We start from the raw sequence: 22204 nt of genomic DNA on the forward strand, positions 1-22204 counted from the left end.
CGACTCAACGACTCCCCTGAGATATTTGAGATGAATTTTTTTCATGCTTCATAAAACATTGAGTCTCAAGATCTTGAAAGTGGATTCCTTATTTTGCTTGTTTTAATTCAAATATGTCACATGACCTTCCATTATGATTCTTAAAAATAGCTTTTGATAAAACAATAATGCAATGATGATAAACAATGAAATCCTTTTAAATATCTTGTTGATCTCTTTTATAAATCCTAATGATCTTATGAAACTAGCGCCAGAGTACTCTATCAACTGACAATACCAGTGCACAACAAGAGAGATAGTCGAGGCAAGCATTACGGATAAGCTTTACGATGCAAATTTATTTCTTTACGCTGTTTTATAAATGATGCACCCGGTCGTGAGACAGTGCCATTGTTCTGGGGTAAAATATGCTTCGCCGCATCCGGAAGCCGAACCGGACTTGGGGCACTTCTTTCTTGGATTCAATTTTTCATTACCAATTTTTATTGTACATACTTCATCATAGTAGTTTTACGGTGGGGGTTTTTTTTTGTATGCACTTTGATTATGGTACATTTGTACTGTTCGTGTACAAAACATTCAAAGCGAATCGTAACGGTTGGCCATGCGGTAGATGAACTACATTTTTCTACATTTTCACTGTACGCTTTGTGTACAAAATGACCCAAAATGCTCGGAATAGGTTGAGGGAAATTTCGAACGATTTCTCATGCCCCGTTCGTACAAGAACCATTTCCAACCATTTGCGGCTCTCGAGTGATGGGCGGCGGAGTGGAGGAGTGGTGTGGCGTGGGGAACAAATTTAGAGAAAACGATGCTGGCACAAAACGTCTACATCATTCCGTTCATTTCAATTTGCTAACCATTTGTCTGTGTTAAGATGTGAATGTTTGCCTGCTTTTTTGTTTTCGCTTCGTTCGTTGGGGTTCGGAGTATTTCTGTCTTCAAGAGGACATTTCCTAACGTTTTGTTTGCTTGCGCTCCAGCATAGGAAAGGAGTATTTCTTTCTTTGCTTGCACTTTTACGTCCTTTGCCCTTTTTTCCGTGCACCGTCGTTTCGTTTAAGCCAACGAAAGTTGTGGCAAGACGCTGCTATTCCGGGTCACCTTCAGAACAATACGCTGAGGTTGGGTAAAATAAAGGCTGAAATTTTAAAGAGTCCCGATTCTCTGGCAACGCACTCAGCCAAACCCTCTCGACTCCCTTTGCATCGTATCACAAGAAACGCGAAAATTGTACTCTTTTCCTTCGTTCGCCGGCATACAAAAACGGAAGCAAGAACAATGCATGTTGGATGGTTTTTTTTTTCGAATGGGAAAACGGAAAAGAATGAATTTATACGAAAAAAAAAACACTCCAAACTATTGCTGCGGGTGTTGGGATGGCCGGTAGGATTATGCGAAAAACAGGATTATAATTCAGTTTGGACAAAACGAAGAGCTAAGAAACTATCAACCTGACAGCTTGAATAGGATGATACGAAAACGAAACGACCAGCGGATACGAACGATGACGGAAGGATAATCGTTGACAAGATTTAAACTGGAAAAGTTTGTTGGCCGTTCGCGTAGTGCTGTGGCAGCAAAACATCAATTATATGGTTTTTGTTTTGTATATTATATAACCTTATTGCTAAAAAAAAGGAATCTAACAGATGTGGTACTGAATCATGTCTTCAAAACTGTACTTCTGGGCTGTATTCTTTCAAGTACGAGTTGATAATTTTAAAGTAGATAAAGTAGTACTCAAGAACTTTGTTTTGTCGTTGTATGATTGAGTTGAAAGAATTTAGAACGAAAAACACTGCATGTTAAGAATGATTGCGTTGTTGATTTTCTACCTTATGGAGAGGATTCAAGGGACGGCTCAGTGGTACTGGCGCCGTGACATTGACAGTGGCCCCGGTCTTCAAACGGCAAGACCGAGGTTAAAATCGTTCCCGGACCGTCTCCCCGTAGTAAAGATAGTCATATCCAACTACGTTGTATCGGAAAGTCTAGTAAGTCATTCGATGGCCGGCGTGACCTCAGAAGGTCAGTAAGCCATGACAAAGCAATAGAGAGGCTTTTCAAAGAGAGAGAAAGAAAGGGGATATCTCAAAAATCAAACTCATATTTTGTTAATTAGTAATCAAATTTTTTCTGATCATTTTCAAAACACGGTACCTTACCAACGGGGGCACAGTCCGGATAAGGTTTGAAGGCTGAATTCATCTTGGACCCTTCAGTCAGAAATTGCACTTCTCAATGCTTTTTTGAGGTTTAATACCTGGTAGAAGCAGGAGACTTACATACTCAAAATATATTTAAAAAAAATTACGCACGAGAGCACGAGACGGAATTCAACAGAATAAACTTGGTAAAGCAGCAAAATCAATAGTTAGCAATTCAGGCACTATGAAACATCATCTTACAGCGTTTTGCAGGCTAATTTTATTTGTGAACTTAACTTCATGGTGAAAAAGTCTTTTACAGCATTGGGAAATGCAGTTCACAAGTAAAAATTGCATGTTGGCGATGTCTTGGCTCAACGAGCCGCAAGATCATACCAGCCATCGAATGGCTTACTAGACTTGATTATATCACATAATAGGAGAGTCAGTCCTCACTACGGAGAAACAGTCCGGATCAGAACCCCGGTCCTGAGTAATATCACTTTGTGGAAGTAATAAAAATGGTCGTTAGTCTGCTGTTGTTTTACTGGGGAGAACTGTAGTTTACTGATAAGAAATTAAAGTTTTTAAGACCCTGTTGCAACCCTTATACACTTGTACCATGGAACATTTACGTTCTTTTAAACAGCCGAATACATCTGAGCTAATTATTCAATAACCGCAACTGAAACAGCTTTTCAGCACAAGTGCAAAGCGTTACTCTCGTTGAAGTCATGTGCAGAGCGATTAGAGCTAACCCGCAAAAGTAAGATCAAGAGAGTGATCGTTAGACGTGTTTGCTACTGTACTTTGTGTTGCGGTAGAATTTTGGAGTCACATTTTATGAGTTCGGTTCTATTCCGGCACAAGCGTGTCAGCTGCCTATGAAACTCACTATTAAACTTTTTCATGCTTGATTCACCGTTTAGCATAGGCATGAAATAAACCCAGGGCAAACATAAACAAGAACAGGAACGCTCAGAAGAACCTCCGGTCCAACATAAGCGATGAGCGATCGCTCCAGCGGCTAACGTTTACGTTTATAGCATAACTTAAATGCAGTGTGAGGCGGTGCGCCACCGCATCAATATTGGCGAAAAGAATCATCTTTAGTAAAGTGATATGGGATCGCCTACACGATGTTAATCGAAAGAATTCTTGACAAATGTAAAGGAAGCTATACGCGATACTTAAGTGCTGCGAAAGAAAGAAGGAAAATAAATCTTGCCTTCTCACTTTGGAAACATCGATCAAGAGATCAAAATTAGTATACAGGAACGAAACTGTTTGAATAAACGAGAATTGTTTCTAAGAACTCAGTACATAGAACTTGAAGGTCTTTGGGTGGTGCTTTCAGGTTCGGGTAAGTTTCCCATTTGCCTTCCCTCCTGATGTTGGTTATGGCCCGCACTACAGCAGTGCCTCCCTACTCCTTCAGAAGAATAAGGAGAAGCTTTCGTCTGCGGTTAAAAACTTCTTCTGGTAAATCCAGGAAAAGGTTATCTCGGATGACTTGGCAAAGCTGATGTCCCCCAAACGGTCTGAGATGCGGGAAATCGTCGCTAGCCGAACTTTGGTGACACGGTTAAATAATTCTTCAGGCAAGTCCAGGAAAAAAAGGTTAACCCTCTTCGCCTATGCAAAGCCGGTGACTCCCGCCGTCCCAACGCGTTATCAGACGACACGGATCCACTGTTAGGAACTAGTCCTGGTCGACCCAGGAATAAGTCTAACCGTCTGATTCAAGTAGATCTGGTAACGCCAAGAAACTGCGAGAGAGTTTCGGATTCGGTCAGTCCTTCGCGTGATCGGTCCACCCAACGGCGGATGCTTCACTTCCGGTTTGTTCCCGTCAGCAACACTCATCGTCCATCACTTGGTAAACTTAGTTAGGGGTTGGAGGCTTCGGCCCATTACACTTCTCATAATTAAAAAATAGAACTTTCACATTTAAAGGAATAAATAAAATTCTTTGCACATAAGAAACAAGTATTTATTCTTACAAAAACTTTAAAATTTCTTCAAGATCCAGCGATACTGTTCATTACTAATCCTGCATTACATCATCACAAATTGAAGTGTAATAGATGCAGGTTAAAAGTGTAATGCACATCGTAATGAATATATCATTGATTATTTCTTATTACCATACCATGCATGATGTATGCAGTGAATAATCAATATTTGACATCAAGCGGTGTACCATTTGTTTATCTTAATGATAACACGCTTCAATAACTGTCATTTATGGACCGATTTTTCGTTTTCTTCAGCTTCTAGGAAGTTATCTCCTGCTAGAGTAAATTCGACTACAAGTGTGCTCTTCAACATAGCTCAATAATTTTAACAATCGTCTGTCGTTCCTGACGCTCCATCACCCATCGGCAGCCATCGTAGAGCTGTTTTTCGGAGCAGTAAATTATGCAAATGATTTGGAATCGATTCAGATATTCATAACTGTAAGTCGTATCATTTCGTTCGGATAATTGCATACCCGAGATGCGTTCGCTTGGTAGCGCAAACGGAAGATTCCAAAAGCAGGCAAGCAAAGGTTCCGCTCGTGCGAAAGACGTCACCCTAGCTAATGATCATGTGCTTGCATGTGTGTGTGTGTTTCGGTATCAACCCGTTGGAATGAAGCGTACTCACCCCTTCAGCTATGGGAAACATCTCCTGTGTGTAGCATGTCGTTGCCAATGATGGTTCGATTTATTATTCAGTCCTGCTTTGCATCAGAATTCGTCTTCATCAGCAATTGCGTGCATGTGTGCAGGTTGTATGTGCGACAACGGTGCGTATGGCCGGCAGCAATCAGCAGTTACTACGAAATCTCATCTTCAGAGAGAGAGCGAGAGCTAGACAGCCAGTGGAAAGATATTCGCGCCAGGGAAACGGGGCAGTTTGTCTGGCACGGTAAAGATTGTGGCTATCATTACTTCCAATCGTGCATCCGCACGAGGCTATTTTGAAATCATAAGCAGCGGCGTGGTTCGTGTGCAAGCATGAGGAGCACTGGTGCGGGTGCAGCTAGAAGCACCGGAATTCTTCCAATTGACCGACCGAGACCGAGATGCAACACGGCTCCGGCTGGAAAGCCGTGTCGGTATGCTGTCTGCGTAATGAAGATAAGCATTCGATCCATTACTGTGTGGGACTGTGTGGTAGCTGTAGGCCGTTGGATGCACACGCTGCATGCTCGATGGGAGTTGCATTCCGAAATAGGCAACTAATTAGTGGGTACCCAGGCTGTGCCGTACGGTTAATTTGACTGAGGTCCTGATACTGGTTGGGGCCAATGTTGCCCATTTTCTCGTACGAGCCCTCGTACAGGCCGCAGGGATAAATGTCTAGTAATTGCGCTGTAGGGAAGGATTTAAAGGACTTTGATTTATGAGCGAAAGCCACAAACGAAGCGCGATGTGTTCGAAATATGGCGTGAAGGTAGCACACGCATTGGAAAGAACCCGATAGGCGTACGATTAGTTGGATGTAGAATAAGACGTCAGACATCAGCAAGAAATCATTTGTATTGCGTTGTTGTAAATTGATAGATTAATTATGTCGTAGGCTAAATTTTCAATGCTTCTTGAAATTCTCTTCTTGGCTTAACGACCCTCTAAGGTCACGCCGAGCATCAAATGACTTATAACTAGACTTGCCGATACACCATGTAGTTGGATAGTCAGTCCTCACTACGGGGGGACGCGGTCCGGATGGGATTTGAGCCTCGGTCCTGTCGTTTGAAGACCTGTGCCGATGTCACCTACACCACCGCGCTTCCCAGTTTTTTTTGAAATTGTAGCATCAATTAAAGAATGAATCGTAAAAAGTCAGGTTAAACTAAGAAACGGTTTGATAATACAATAAACAAACATATTTTAAACCTTTCTAGGTTGATATTATTCTGGTTAAATAAATTTTAACTTATTTAATTCACACTCATTAGAAAATTAAGGCTTAAAAGTAAAAGCTGTGCAAGGTGAACCTGTCAGATTTTGCACAGTTTGATATTATTTTTTAAACTTTATTTTAAGCATAATGGCTTGCTCAAAATTGTCTAAACCGCATGAGATTACTATGTGTAAAAATTAGATTACGTGGGGTTTTCCTCCCTGTTTTTTTCCTTACCTCAGGGATGTTCGGTTGTACAATTTGAAATTATTCGATCGAATAATAGTTTCATAACAGGTGGAATAACGAAGCTCAATTCAGTCAACCCGTCCTACTTGAATTAAAGAAAGGCTTCAAAGTTCAGGAAAACAAACATGAAACCCTCTAGGATAAGGCGATGTTTGCGGAATCATTTAAAAGAAATTAAGCAATAGTAGCTGTAATCTTCACCAGAATATCGTTGTGGTGGGAAAGAACAAGTTATCGGACGGTTCACGGTACGCTTTTTAACCGCGACGAGAACGGAATAACGTGATTCCTAGTTGAGCGAACCGATATCTTTCTTTTGTTTGATTGTCCAGGCAGTCTAAAAATCCAGGATGAGAATCTTTCTTACTGGAACGTTGAAGATATCGAGGCCTTACCTTTTGCAGGTGGACTCTCGATGCTCATCGGTGGAGCATGTTAGTCAGGTGGCTTTGAATATTCAGAAGGAATATCCCATACAGGCATGTTGAAGGTTCGAGGCCTTACCTTGGGTAGAGGAACACTCAAACCTCTAGAAAGAATTAAACGCAAGGTTTAGCATGTTGTATCTTCGTCTAGACCGCTCTCTAAACCGCTCTTGGTGATTTCCGAAGGCAACTTGATTTATACCCAATTCTTGCAATAATGTTTGCTCGCTTTTTGTAACCGAAAAATGTTCCTTGGTGGTTCTCCGTTTTGTTAATGCATTTCGTACAAAAATGTTTCAGTACGCCAGAAGTGTAATCGATCAAATCGATAGCTGCTTATTGTATTTTGTTGCTATGATTGTGCTGATCGGTCGTGGTGCGATCGATTGCTGAGTCTGCTTAAAATGTGCCGGACATCATCCGTCGTTTGGTATATCTCCTTGGTATGGTTCGACATGCACGAAGTTACTATTTTTGTGTTGCAGAATTGTTGATGTAGGTCACTTGAGTTTAATGAATTGTCTGTCTGAAATTATGGCATGGAGAATATTTTGTTTCTTTGAGGTTAAGAAATGTCTTTGTTAATAAAAAAGTGTAAAAATGTATAGCAGGTATTCTTCATCTTAAACTTTACTTATGATCTAAAACCGGGCACATTTCCTTGTTGGATTCTTTAGTCATTATGACGTCATATTGTCTAGTATTTTATGGTATTAGAATGTTACAGCGTCGATTTATAAAATTGCTACATTGAACCCTTGCTTATCATGGATTGAGCACACAAAATATAAATAATTGAAATTTTAACGAAAAGCTCCCAAGGCTCAATAAAAAATTTAAAACCATTGTTTACTACCATTTCCTATGCTATTTACTATTGCGGTATTTTGCTGATAGTTATTTGTGCAATGAATGGGGTTTTGCCACTGTGCAGAAATGCTTTCGCGACAATGCAAACAATACACAAGCACTGCTGTAGGGGGAGAGTTGCACTATTTTTTGTCTAAACTTTCTCACACTTTATCATCAAAAAGCCACCTCAGCCTCTGAAAGGATGCCGGAAATCGTTTGGCCCGAAGCTCAAGGTTCTTGAAATTACCTCGATTATTGTTTTCGAACGAGAGCGAACCCCAAAATGTCCCTACTAGACGTGGGAGGGAAAGAGAGATTCGGTCGGGTAGGATTGTTGGTCAAAACATTGGACAGGAATCTCGTCCGGAAATGGTAAAGGGAAGTTTCATAGCTTTAAAACCGCTGACCAGTACGGATGCAGTAAATTATCGAGTCCCTGTTCACCCTTCCGGTACCTTTTTCCGGATGAATGGCCCGTTTTTCGGAGAAAGCGACCGTCGAGTGTCTCTTTTGGGGATGGCCCACCGAGCGAGAAGCACCACCTTGGAGCGGGTGGATGGTGAAGCATTCCTGAACACACCCAAGTAGTGTCTACATACGTTGCATTGGTCGTCCATAATTTCCGTAGCTTTTTTGTAACCCTTTGCTGTCTTCTAGCTGTAATTCCTGTACCCGTTACGGCACACCATTGCCAGGAATCACCCTCACACACGTGCAGCGGTTGGGAAAGCTTGTTGTGGAAAGCACACAAATTTGCCCGCCCTAAAAAAGGACATCCCATCCTGCTGAGAGAGAATGAGAAAGGTGCTAAGCTGAAAACCTAGTAGAAAACTCCCAGGTAGTGGTGCGGTCGCCACCGGAGAAAATAATGTTTATCCACATCCAACCGCACCGGGCATCAAGCGTACGTATGCTTGCGTAGGCGCAGCTCGGCACGTAAACGGAGCACGTGAATGTCTGGATGTGGGAATTCGGGACTACATTTCAGTACTTAAAAACAATTGCCCTTCCAATAAAAAGCCTTGTATTATTTTCCCTGCGGGAGCGCTTGGCTTGGCTTTTTCATGCACAAACAGGCAAACAAGCGTCTGCAAGCAGAACGCCTGTGCGATCGCGATGTGAAAGTGTTCTTTGTGCCCGACCAGACAAGCCGGGCTGGCTTCGGAAGCGTTTTGCGAAGAAGAGTTTTTTTTTCGTCCCTGCTCCGCTCGCTCGTCTATTTCTCCGAGTGAATTTTCATTTGGTTAGGACTGCTTTCGTCTAATTTTGTTCTTTGTAACGCCGCTCTAAGACGACAGCCATTTGCAGCCATGCTTGGCGTTCGATGTGTGTGCGAATGTAGCTTTGCATGAGGATGATTTTAATAAAATACGAAGAAAAATACAGAATATCTTCTATTGGTTGTCAGTATGAAGAGCTTTGCGTTTTCTCATCATCCTTTGAGCCAACTTTTTTTTAGGTAGATTGTAGAGAAGCAAGAATAGTACTTTCGTAAGCAGTAGCAAAGCTTTCTAATGAATAAATATTTTGTCGCATCAACACTTTTCATTCCGTGATGATTTAAATCCATCCAGATTGTTTTAACGATATGTGGAATCAGTCTCTTACATAATTTCATAATTTGGTTTATTTTTCGACGGACTACAAGGCCCACTCATGGCCCCCAAGCCATGAGCCAACCAACAGTGCAGAAGACGAAGTGCCTCCGTCATCTCTGGATGAGGTTGCCAGCGCCATCAAGCAGCATAAAAGCAACAAGGCTTCTGGTAGTGATGGACTGGCGGCCGAGCTCGTCAAGATGGGGCCGGAGAGGCTTATCGTCGAAATGCACAAGCTGTTCACGAGAATCTGGGAACAGGAAGAATTACCGGAGGAGTGGAAACTGGGCGTCATTCACCTAGTCTACAAAAAGGGCGACTGACTGGAATGCTCGAACTTTCGTGCCATTTCAGTTCTTACTGCCGCCTATAAGACCCTGTCCCAGATCTTGTTCTGCAGAGGTGCAATGCAAAGTGAGAGTATCGAGCATCCTGTCGGAATCGAATCACACAGGGGTCTGAGGCAACGGGACGGACTCTCCTGGCTACTGTTCAATACAGCCTTGGAAGGTGTCATACGAAGCGCGGGGCTGGACAACGAAATACGTGGCACGATTCTCTACCGGTCTCTTCAATTTCTTGGCTTCGCCGATGACATTGACATCGTGGGCAAGACGACAGCGAAGGTGTGTGAGGAGTACACCCGACTGAAACGTGAAGCAGCAAGAATTGGATTGATAATCAATGCGTCGAAATATCTGCTTGCTGCAGGCTCTGATCGCTATAGAGCTCGAGTGGGAAGCAGCGTGTAATAGAGGTAATAGAGGTAATAGAGCAGTTCTGCTATCCTGGGACTGTCGTAACTTCGGATAACGTTGTCAGCAGCGAAATCCGGAGACGCATTGTTCAGGAGAATCGTGCCTACTACGGCCTTCACCGTCTGCTGAGATCCAGAGGACTTCGAGACCGCACGAAATGTGAGATATATCGCACACTGATTCGCCCGGTGGTCCTGTTTGGCCACGAGTCTTGGACCATCCGAGCGGAAGAGGCAAACGCTCTTGGCGTGTTTGAGCGTCGCATCCTCCGGACCATCTTTAACGGTGTGTTCGAGCATGGAGTGTGGAGAAGAAGGATGAACCACGAGCTTGCTGGGCTATACGGAGAACCGGAAATCATGAAGGTGTCAAAGACCGACAGGATATGATGGCTGTGGCATGTTATGAGGATGCCGGACTCATGTCCCGCCAAGAAGGTATTCGTCAGTGACCCCTAGTTTGGCACGAGGTGTCGAGGAGCACAGCGAGTTCGTTGGATGGATCAGGTGAAGGGTGACCTGTCGGAGATCGGGTGCCTACACGGATGGGAAGCTGCAGCCAGGGATCGAGATTCCTGGAAATCTCTTATTGACCATGTCACGACGACGTGCTCTTTAGAAGTGTTTTAATTTTCACAGAAACGTCTATGTGAGTTAAGAATGTCAGGCATTTTGCTAAATGAACTCTTAAGTATTTAATAGTGTCTTTCGAATGGAAGGTTCCACGAACAAATCTTACTTCACTTTGAGGTAATTTAAGCAAACTGGCAAAGTATATTGCTTCAAATTTGTCGCAGTATGATTTCAGTTTCCTCTACATACAGAAAATTTTATACGCTTAATAAACTAAGAACTGGTCTGGGAATTTTGGCAGTTGCTGTAATAGGGAAATCATCGGCATACAGGTTATTTGAGCATTTGGGAGATGATAGAATATAAATATTAAAGATAATTCGTGACAGGATCCTCCCCTGCGGCAAGCCAGCTAAAGGATCCTATGGATCTGGCCTGCTTAGGGTTCGCATACCAGAACCCTGGTATCTCTTTTAGCATGTAATGATCTTATTATATTAGTTATGTGTATTGGGAAATTATGCTTAATCGATTTGAATAATTATCTGTCGTGCCGGGGCGCGTCCAGTGGTGTAGGTGACAGCGGTGCCGGTCTTCAAACGGCAGGACCGGGGCTAAAATCCCATCCGGTTATCCCCACATAGGGAGGACTGACAATCCAACTACGTGGCAACGGCAAGTCTATAAAGCCATCTGATTGCTGGCGTGACCTTATAGAGGTCGTTAAGCCAAGAGGAAGAAGAATTCGTTGTGCCAGATAGAGTCAAATGCAAATGCAAAACAAAGTCCGAAAAGGTTTTCTTATCTCGGTTCTCAAAACTCTTTTTTTCAGGATATGCATCTGATTTGATATTGATTTTTTGGGTTGGAAATTGCGTGTCTGGAATGATGAAAATCAATACGAAACTCATGCCATTTAAATCTTTGCATCTTTTTTTCCTGACATTAAAACCTCAAGAGATCTTGGCCTATCATTGCTGGTTTTCCTTGCCTTCATTGTACTAGAAGCTAGATTTTATGGGATGAAAGTCCTATCGGAATTCATTACCTAATTCGGCCGTGTGATTATCGAAGTCTCTGCCATATCCACGTAGTTTTTATAGCTTTGCTTTCGTATAAGATGTTCTATTATGGTTGTATGTATACTAGAACTAGAAGCAACCATTATTGACAAGTTGACAACCCGAAATGAATTTATCTTAATGAAATAACTAAGAACACGTAAAGCAATACATGTACCACCACCAGGAACACGATTGCGATCGTTTGCAGGACTTTTGACAAATTTGCACCATCCGCGTACCGAAATCTGATACCCGAAACGATGGATGAAATCACCTCGCCTTACCCACCCAAAACACCATGGAAACAAGATCCTGGAACTGCTTTTACGAGCTCCCATTTCGCTAGAACGGAAGCGTGCGCTTGTACCGTTTAATGGGTAAGGAAGTGTTTATCAAGTCGAGTAACGAATTCTACGAATCAGACAATGTACATCTTAGCGGGCCCCGCTTTCGCAGGAAGCTTAATGTGTATGTGCGAGAATACCATTAAACCATAAGGTGATGGTCCGAAAGTGAAAAAAGGCGTCATGATTTATGGCAACACCGTGCGCGACACCGGCGTGTGTGAGCGTATCGTTTGGTGTAAAGCTCACCATGGCCATAAAAGCGGCTGGGCGTCTCCATCAGCCGAAGCGACTGCGGCGAGCAGGCAGCATAACAAAATGAAGGTGGAAGACAAAGCAAAAGCCCGAACCGAGAGACGCCACATCGGAAGACGCCCGCGAGCATCATCACCGTGATTAATGCTGGAAGTATTTTGCGTTCCCTCGAGCGTGTGTTGTGTTTAGTTTTTCTGGTAAGTGGATTCCGGTGCGAGACTAGTCATCATCAAGCGGGTGGCTAACAAGCACGGCTCGATTGGTTTGGCGCCTCGCAGCAATTCCTGGTGTACCGTGCGACCCGGTGTCGTTTGAAGGTTGAAGAGATGACCAAGCGACGGCATCATTTTAGCCGTCTGCGAGTAGAGCCTGGTTCGGTCGGTGTCATGCACTTACAGCGTCAGCTTATGAAAGGTGGCAAATTACCTCTCTCCAGAGTGGCAGACGCATTAAAACCGTGCACAAACACACGTATACAAGCACACAATAAGAATTCTCGCACACGAAGCACCCCGGCAGTCATTCACCTGCGGCAAACAGCTTCAAGAGCCCATAGACAGTCGCGAGGTACACTGGCGACTAACGCGTCCGGGTTGAGTTCTCATTAGCAAACGCAGTGCACGAAGCTCACACACACACAGGGAAAGAGAGTGAGAGAGAGTAATTGTGATGCAGACACACTGGATGCAACATTGTCATCTGGCGCAGCGTGCGAAAAGAATGAACCCAAAAGAGCACAAAAAAAGAGGACGGACGACAAGAAAAAAAGCGCGAAATCTAGGAAAAAATATGGCATAAAGTATAGTTGTCAACGTCTGCAATGTGATATGCAACGGAGTTTGGGTGAAATGCACAGAAAAAAACATTACGCCAACGCTGTGTTGATGGTACTCGTAAAATCGTTGGTACGCGATAATGAAGGAAATTTGAGCCGTGTTTCGTTTCAGGTTTTCAAAAGGTAAGTCTTCGAGGCGGATGCACCTACCGGGGCCGACTGACATTGTTGAACAGAAGTGGAGAGATAAACACGAATGGTGAAGATAAAAAGGTGATTATGAACAGGTATTCACAATGCGTGTTTTGGGCGATAGAATTGATAACTATGTTTTAGAAAATGCTGCAAGTTTCGTGGTGCATGGAGTTTCCTACAATGAAAGTTGTTTTTGACTTATGAAGGTAATAAATTTATTAATTTATTTAACGGACCCAAACATTTGTATAAACAAAGTTAAGTTCAACGTAATATTTTCAAGCTACTAGTTGAAAGGTGCGTAGTCTATTAGTTACTTTAAACTTGAAACCCCCTTTGTTTTCCTTCTCTCAAATCCCCTCTCCGCCCTCCGTGGTCGAATAAGACACTAAGAATTTTGAAGACCAATAAAAACAGAGCGCTTCGTAACCATCGCCGCAACAGTAACCCTATCACCCTTCGTATTTATAAACATGCAGCTGGTGCCTACCGAGCTTACAATCGGCGGCGCTACGCATCTTATGTAGTAAGATTGCAAGATCGTTTCTCTTCCAACCGTAGATCTTTCTGGCGCTTCATGAACTCGCATCTCAAACAACATGGCATCCCTTCTACGATATCCTTAAACGATGATACTGCCTGCTTAATCGCCGAACAATGCCATCTTTTCGCTAAACACTTCTCCATTGTGTTTGTCGACCCTCGCAACCGTACAATGTCTTTAGCTAATGGCTAATCTCTTATACACTCCTCGTGACGTCTTCTCCCTCAATCATGTTCCTATAAATCCCAATAATGTCCTATCTTCCCTTGCTAAACTCAAAATGTCTCACTCTCCTGGCCCAGACGGCCTTCCGTAGTCTGTCCTAAAAAGTGTGCTTCCTTCTTCCTACCAGATCGTATCAGGAAGGCGCCTTTCCGATAGCATACCGCTTGATCTTCTGATGTCCAAACTTGCAAAGCTTGTTGCCGGGGGTCAGCTGCTGTCTTGGTTTGAATCATATTTTCAAGGCAGATCGTATAAAGTTAAAGTGTTGTGCTGTTTTTCCGACTCCTTTGAAGGTCCTTCTGGGGTTCCTCAAAGGAGTGTCCTTAGCCCACTGCAATTTTTGTTATTTGTTAACGATTGTTGGTATATACCCTCCTCTCTGATGGTCATCTGCTTTATGTGGACGACCCAACAAGTTTTCCTTCCTGTGAGTTTGTCTGCTGATTATCGTCTCCTTCAAGATGCCCTTGATATCTTCTCCGTGTGGTGTCTTAACAATGGCCTTAATCTGTGTCCTGATAGATGTTGTGTTATTTTGTTTGGGAGATCTTCTAAGATCCATCACAACTACACCCTTCATGACACCGCCATAGGTCGAATAACTTCCGTGAAAGACTTTTGAGTGTGGCTGGACGAGACTATCTTTTTTAACGTACATGTTGATCATGTTGTGGCCAAGTCCAACAAAGCTCTGGGTCTAATTGTTAGACTGTCCTCAGAACGTAGAGACCCATTATGCCTGAAGGCTTTGTTTTGTTGCTGGGTCCGATCCACCTTGGACTACGCCGCCGTTGTCTGGTCTCCCCCAGGCTCCACTGCAATGGCCAGGTTGGAGGAGGTGCAACGAAAATTCATCCGAGTAGCAGTTCGTCGCTTCCTTGCAGGTTATAAACTGACCTCTCCATCCTATCCTGTTCGCTGTCGGCTTGGTAGGCTGGACTTTATAGAACCGCGACACTCCCAGCTCCGATCATGCTTTATCGCAAGTCTCCTCTCCAATGATCTGGATGTTCCTTATCTTCTGTTAGCCATCCCCCTTTATGCCCCATCCCGCCGTCTACGAGATAGACCTCCCTTACACATCCCATCCCGACATACGCGATACGGTTCAAATGAACCTTTTTTAAGAGCGCTATCGGCCTTCAACAACGCTGGACTTGCCTGGACTACGTAATTGGATGGTCAGTGCTCACAGTGATCTGGAAGGGATTCTTCTTCTTCCTCTTCTTGTCTTAACGTCCTATTGAGTCACTTTGACCAGCAATATGGCTTATTAGACTCTCCGATACCACGTAGTTGGATAGTCAGTCCTCACTACGGGGGGACGTTCCGGATGGGATTTGAACCCCGACTCTGCCGTTTGAAGACCGGCACCGCTGTCGCCTATACCACCGGGCCGCCCCTGAGCTTTATAACCGCGTCTCTGTTTAGCGGTAAGCAGAGTGAGCGATCCCGAGCTGGTAAGGGGTCCCGAATTCTCAAAAAACGTTTCCCCCATGTCAGCAGATAAAATGTCCCCATCTTTCTGTTTGTAGTGTTATGCTGATTCCCAACTTAATCTATTACTTCGCAGATTTTTCACGCAGTTATGAACGTTTCGAACTCCCAAGCTATACATGAACTGTCAAAGTACTGAGTGGTGAATAACGGTCTTACATAAAGTTTAGGCGTTCCGTAGGTATTCATTTGTAGTACAATATATAGTAAATATAGTATAATTTTCTGTAAAAGTCAAACTGGACCATGTTCTTGCCAAAGTAAAAATCAAGCCTTGTGAGCTTGATCTAAAAACAAAGCTTATCACTTAAAAAAAAACCTTGTAAAAAAAGCCTATCGCTTTATGACTTAATACCAATTAACGCAATCATCATGGAAGACACAAATGAAAAAGATAACCTTCACCTAAGCGTGATGACAGTGACAGATGGAATGGAAATGATTAACGGGAACCGGGTGTTATCAACCATCGCGACACAAAAGTTAAATATTGTAGTTACTGAGAAATTGCAGGTGACATTATTTGCCATGCCAGGCTTCTATCTGAAACACAATCGCAATACTGATGCCTAAATTCTTGGAAGGGTTTTACTCGACGTTCCAAAAAAACTGTGTGCGTTTTTTCGTTCATTCGCTGTAAATACAAAATGACGAGCGAGAAAAGTTTTCCGACTGGTAAGCATGATTGATCCAGAGTACATATTCCTCAAGTAAGAAAGAGTAAAGAAAAAAAAATGGCAGAAATTCAATCCCAAACCCAACAAAAATAAAAAAAAAAAAGGAACCAAAACATTCACAAGAATCCATATAGACTAAAGAGTAGAAATGGCTGCAAGGCAGTTTATAAACCGTGCACCCATTTTCGAAATGGATCAAATTCCTTGCTTCATCTTTTTAATCTTCACCTCAGGAGAAGAGGATCGGATGGAAGTGAAGATTTAAAGAAAGAAAAAGTTGCGAACAAAACGAGAAACACAAAAAAAGCACATACAATTCGAAAACCAATCCTTTTCTGGCGGTGAAATCTATCGCGTAAGGACAACGTCCTCCGGGCAACACTTCATCGGCACTGGTGAAGTCACACGCATCGGTTGCTAACAAAACGTCAGGCCGAGAGCCCGGGCTGTGCGGTATCACCCCATCAAACAGCTTCCGCATTACCCGCAAAACGGGTGATAATCAGCAAACCGGGTGTCCCTTCGGGCGATAGAACGCCCCTGCACGTTCTTTCCCCCGTGCTCTGTGGTGCGGTTTTCGGTTGAAGTGTTTACAGTTCGTCTCAAGAGGTGACGTGCTGTATAGCGTATCGCTTTGTTTTGATATATATTTTCATTCTCGCTCGCGTTCTGCTCGGCTCAGCACCACTCAGAATTCGGCGTTGCCATAGCCTTACACAGATGGCATCGTTTTCAAGAGCGGAGAGTCAGCCACCCATCCCGGAGGCCACAACAACACTTCACGGTCCCAACCGCAGAAACAGGACCGCGGACAGCGTTGCGACACGCGTGCGCCATTTTCGTGGGCCACAGAGTATCGAGCAGCTAATGTGAAAACTTTTCCTGCACAATCTCGAGACATCATCAGCGCATGGGGTGGGTCTGCGTGTGCAAGTGTGGTGGGAAATAATACACTCATTTCGTCCGTGCAAACAACCGTGTAAACATGGAGACAAAAGGCGTTTGTTTGAACCCGGTGTACTCGTGGAAAACTCTTTCATAGTACCGGTACCTTCCGGCCAGGATGGTTGCGGGAAGGGTGTATGCTGGTAGGCAGAGGTACTACACACTCTTCCGCACCCGAAAGTATCAAGTTTCGTCTGGACCAACTGGCAGACAGCACAAATCTGGATGCGGGTGATGTCGTGTGTAAAGCTAGTGCGCCTGGTACACATCCACTTCACGCCAGTGGGGCATTACTAGAGTGACTGTGCACATTAGGCTTATCATGGGATAAAATAGAAGAAATGAAAACCATACGTGATTTACTATCATGTATGATATACTATATTACTAAGGGTAAAGTAGCAACGATCATGAAGTATCTTTTTTTTAAATTGTTTATTTAAAACAGCTCAAAAACTGGTTTAAAAAAAAAATTTTCATCAAACATAGCATTGTTGTTTCCAACAATGTTGATGATCTAGTTTGAAAACAAACATAGAATAGGGATCCTCGTACTTATGCTAATGTGACTTAAAATAGGTAAGATGAGGGAAGGAACGTTGAACTTGTGGTTTGGAACAATGGCTTCCATAGCCTGCATCAGTATGCTCCAAGGACTAAATACCCTACTAGACTTGGCAAACTTGTGCTCCAGAGTCTCTATCTGGGAGCAGACTAAGCAAGCTGAAGGTGACCGATTCATCCTGTCAAGCAGCAGTCCGTGTGGCCCCTTGTTGTGCACCAGCAAATTAAGCATCAAGCGTTGGTCGGGTAAAAGTCTGTAGCTGATGACGTTTTTACAGATCCATCTGGTATCTGTGGAAGGTGTCTCCATGACCACTTTAGAGTCTGAAAGTCTGTCGACCATCGTTTGTCGCAATCTTTTGGTTGAGACTGTAGATACCGGATGGAATGCGAGCTGCTGGATTACCGTCCGAAGGCACGGATACGTTGTGGCAATGGAGCCTATATTTGGGTGATTCCCAGCACAATCATTGTCTGAGCTTCGAGCTTCGATAATCCCCAGATCTATCCCATAGGTATGAGCAAAAAGTATTGAAATAGGAATATAAATTGTAAGCCTTGTTTTGATAACTATGTAATGCTTGTTTTGTGATTGCTTGAAGATTGATGTTAATGATTGCTTTTTATTTCTTCAAGGAAGGCCTGGATAATACCGAAAAGCTTCAGGTCGCAGAGTTAAATAGATTTCAAATTCACTATTTTGCAAGGGCAAGAACTAAAAAAATGAACAATCACAATCAATAAGCTTATCAGGTACACTCCGTTTACCAACATCGCTATTATTCGCAATAAAGGCTGGATAGTGAGTTCTTCCTTTGTAACCTGCCATGTTAACCTGTGGCGCTGCTGACTCGACGACTGGTTTTTCTATGCTCTTTTACACTTTTCTGATATTCGAAGAAACACACCAGAGACTTATTCAAGTGCACGCCAAAAATAGACTTCCGATCGAACTCTGCTTATCAGTTCAGACTGCCTGTCCTTGGTTTTGGACACGTTTATTGACTATTTTTTAAAAAATAGGAACTAAATCTTTTGCTATTATAAGCAATCGCTAAATTTATTGTGTCTGAGCACAAAAGATGTAATATTTTGTGAGGGCATTCTGAAAAATTAGGTATCAAATAGGTACATTAGGAACGGGGCTCAAATCCCAATCGGACCGTCCCTCCGTTGTGAGGGCTGACTAACCAACTACGTGGTATCGGCAGTATAGAAAGCCGTTTCGATGGCCGGCGTGATCAAGAAGATCGTTAAGCCAAGAAGAAGAAAAAGAAGAAGGTACGCATTCAGATCCGTCCATTCCAGGCGACCATGTCCTTCCTGTGATTAAATAAAATCAAATCCATCCAAAACTGTACTGGATTATGAAACTTGTGGATCCTAGGGAGTAGGATTCGCTGCAGGCATTCCCCAATGAATTCGTATACAATCTACAGGCGTAAATTGCTTGCAAAACCTGTGTCTTTTTCACCGAAGTTTTTGGTTCAAAATGCCTTACTCCAATCAGAATTTTGTCAAAACAAAATAATGCTGATTCGTTAAATAGCAGTTTTTCGTGTAACTTACAGTTCTTTGAAATAAATTTCAAATTCAATCAACTTCCAAACATACCATCAAGAAGTAACCCATAAAACGGCGTTGTTAACCCCACATACAATCCCAATAATCGAAGTAAAGAAATCAACCAGCCATGAACTCTTGTTTTGTCCCATCTTGCATCCTAAAATGCCCACTGTGCAGTGCGAAGAATCTTACAGTGTCAACGTTACCCCTTTTGTACAAAGAGTTACCCTTCCATGCATGTATGGCCACGCGAGTCACTTCGTCATGGGTGACACACGGAGTAAGGTTCCACTTTTTTCACTGCCCTATCCAGCGCTCCGTTATCATGCTGCATCCGGGTGTCGGTGAGGAAAGAAGACGCCAGCCGAATGGTGGACATTTTGTTGGAGTTTGATAATGAAAAGAAACTCGGTTTCTTTGGGTATATGACCGGGCGCAGTGTGGATAAAATAGTCGTCATAAAATTTTTAATAACAGAAGCACAGACCTTTCACTCGCGTAAGAGAATGGTTGTGGTGGCACGGTGCTCTCCACAAACAGTTGGATCGTTCCCCATACTCCTCCATCTTGTACTCGGAATGTCTGTGACTTCATAGAAAACCCGGCAGTTTGGATTATGAATCGAGCCCACCCGGTGCACCGTGCGGAAGATGATGCACGAGTGCCAGGCACTGAAAAGAGTTGAATGAATTTTTGAAGAGTGCCGCTTCGCTCAAATGAAGCTTCAATGCTCCATCACACTTTCACGCAAAAAGGATACAATTGTCCCAAGCGGTTCGGGGCACGGTTGCAAACTGCAAGAAACCGTGCAAGTGTGCAAACGCGGCTGCACCTTAATTACAATAATTGCACGTCTGGATCCATTTTCGGACCGGCGCTGTTCGTTCGTCCCGGTGAGTGCAGCACACCACAGACTTTAGAATTCCTCTGACACACGGCGTACAACGCGAACCGGTGCACGGAGTTCAACACACCGTTCGCTCACGTTTCCCTTGACACACACCGAACAACAAAAAGAGGAGAACAGACAGTAGAGTACAGATGTCAAACGGATTCTGGATTCTAAAGGAGGACCATTCGCCACATACCCCAATCCTACTGGAGGTCCACACCAACGACCCGATGGGGTTGAATTTAAAACCGTGCATCATTTATGGCATGCAGAAGTTTGCAGACAGTGTGCAGCGCTCGAATAGGTTGGTGTGTGAGTGTTGCGTGTTGAGTGAACTCAACACTCTACGCCCTCCCTACCCTACCGGTGGATAAGCTTCCAGCATACCCGTAAAAGCGTGCCAACAGTGGTTTAGTGAAGTGCGGTGAGAGTTGTTTTTTTTTTTAGTTGGTGCCTCAGTTGATGCTTTGCTCTTCTTTATTTATTAGAATGCTACCAAAACACCCAGCAGTAGCAGGCGCCACAAGTTGGATGATGATTTATGCTGCCGCCACTCGTTAGCAGGGCAGGTTTTGAATTCCTTTGCTGTAGTTGTTTTTTTTTCTCTTTGTTTCGTTTCTCGTCCTTTTGCTTAAGGTGGGTGTGTATGAATATGCAGAGGTTATTGACATGGCGGATCGTGTGGCAGTGTTTTGAGCTTGATCGGTAATGATAGTGTCAAGTAGTGTGGTACGGTTTGCGCATGGAATGCAAATAATGTTGCAGTGTACCAAGTGTTAGGTGCGTCGGTTGGGTGCTTTAGATGGGAGCTCTTGCTAGGTTACAGGAGAACACTGTTGTCTTTTTTTGTCTTATTTTTATAAATGATACCAAATTTATTATGTTGAAAATAGCTTTAAAAGGAAAGGACGTTTCATTGTAATTACTTTTCATAAGTTTTTACTCATTCTTGACAAGAGTATCACATTTTTTGTTATAAAGAATAATTTTGTCGTTTTAGGATTTTTCAACATTTTAGACAGCAAGCTAATTTGTATATGAATCATTCATAAATTTGATTATTTTTACTACATCCGGCAAGGATGACAGATGACAACTGACATTTGAAAACAATATTTAAAATTTACAGGATGGCACATAAATGACATGTTGACTAGTCAACGGTCAATTCACGTGACGGCCTAAAGCAAAGGATTTGCCATTAGAGGGAACTGCGGATGGGGCGAAATTGATCAGCGGGCGAAAGCCGATCAGCGACGGCGAACACGAAGTTGCTTGGTGGCAACGACATCGCCCGGAAAGATGACGAAGCATTCATTTCGAAAAAACCCGGAGAAGAGACGTGATTTTTTTAGCGGAGACTAATACTAATAAAATTGAGATCCAGCTAAAATACGTTAAAGTTTTTTTAATTATGGGTAGCGAAAGAATCTGTTGCTTTGCAACACAAAGTATATCCTTTTCGTCTTGTAACATTGTTCACCAATCTTCAGAGAAGGTGGTACAACAGAAGTGACAAATCACTTGGAGTACATCAAAATCAAACTGACAGTGGCACCCTGGACTGATCCTCAAATCCACAACGATCAAAGAGTGTTGTCAAAGCTAAGAATTGACCATACGCGATCGACCCGCAAGAATGGACCAAAGAGGGAATCACTGCTAATATGTCAATACTGAGGCCTAGAGATACAGCACCTTCTAACGGAAGGACATGGATATTCCCGAGAAAGGGAGAAAATCGGACTAAGGGAGCACCTAAAGGTTGTGCTCTCCAGCAACATTTAAAAGACAACAAAAAGTGTTAAATTTTTTGAAAGATGAAAATTAACAGATAGGAAGAGACGAATGAAACTCTTCAAAGATCTGAACCTGTGGATTTTTCACACAGATCTAGCCGTTTGTGTTCTGTAATTTGTTTACGAAAATGAACCTAAATGTTTAAGAAAAGCTGAAATGAGCTTAAAGTGTCTTTGCATACATATCGATTTGTTTTTTTTTTCTCCTGATTAAACGAATTTCAAGGACCTCATGAGGCAACATAAAGCTAACTAAAAGTAAAATTACAAAGAACTAATTATTAACTGGATGCTAACAAAGGTAAGAACTTAAAAAACGGGTGCAATTCAGAAATGTAGCTCACGTCTAGTTGGAGTTTTATAA

At 43.0% G+C, this 22204-nt stretch overlaps 2 protein-coding genes across 2 annotated transcripts in view; one reads left to right on the forward strand and one right to left on the reverse strand.

Annotated features, from left to right (window-relative positions):
* Positions 1 to 2774, forward strand: part of LOC126568830 (serine/threonine-protein kinase ULK2) — a 373161-nt gene extending 370387 nt beyond the window's left edge. Inside the window, exon 16 of the mRNA XM_050225482.1 lies at positions 2765 to 2774. The gene's annotated coding sequence lies outside the window, so the exon portion shown is untranslated. The remainder of the gene's footprint in view (positions 1 to 2764) is intronic.
* The window catches only part of LOC126556493 (nephrin-like), a 317497-nt gene that overhangs the window by 115002 nt on the left and 180291 nt on the right, over positions 1 to 22204 (reverse strand). The gene's annotated exons all lie outside the window — the stretch shown is intronic.

The sequence above is a fragment of the Anopheles maculipalpis genome, chromosome 2RL (assembly GCF_943734695.1).
Source record: "Anopheles maculipalpis chromosome 2RL, idAnoMacuDA_375_x, whole genome shotgun sequence".
In the NCBI taxonomy this organism is placed as follows: Eukaryota; Metazoa; Arthropoda; class Insecta; order Diptera; family Culicidae; genus Anopheles; species Anopheles maculipalpis.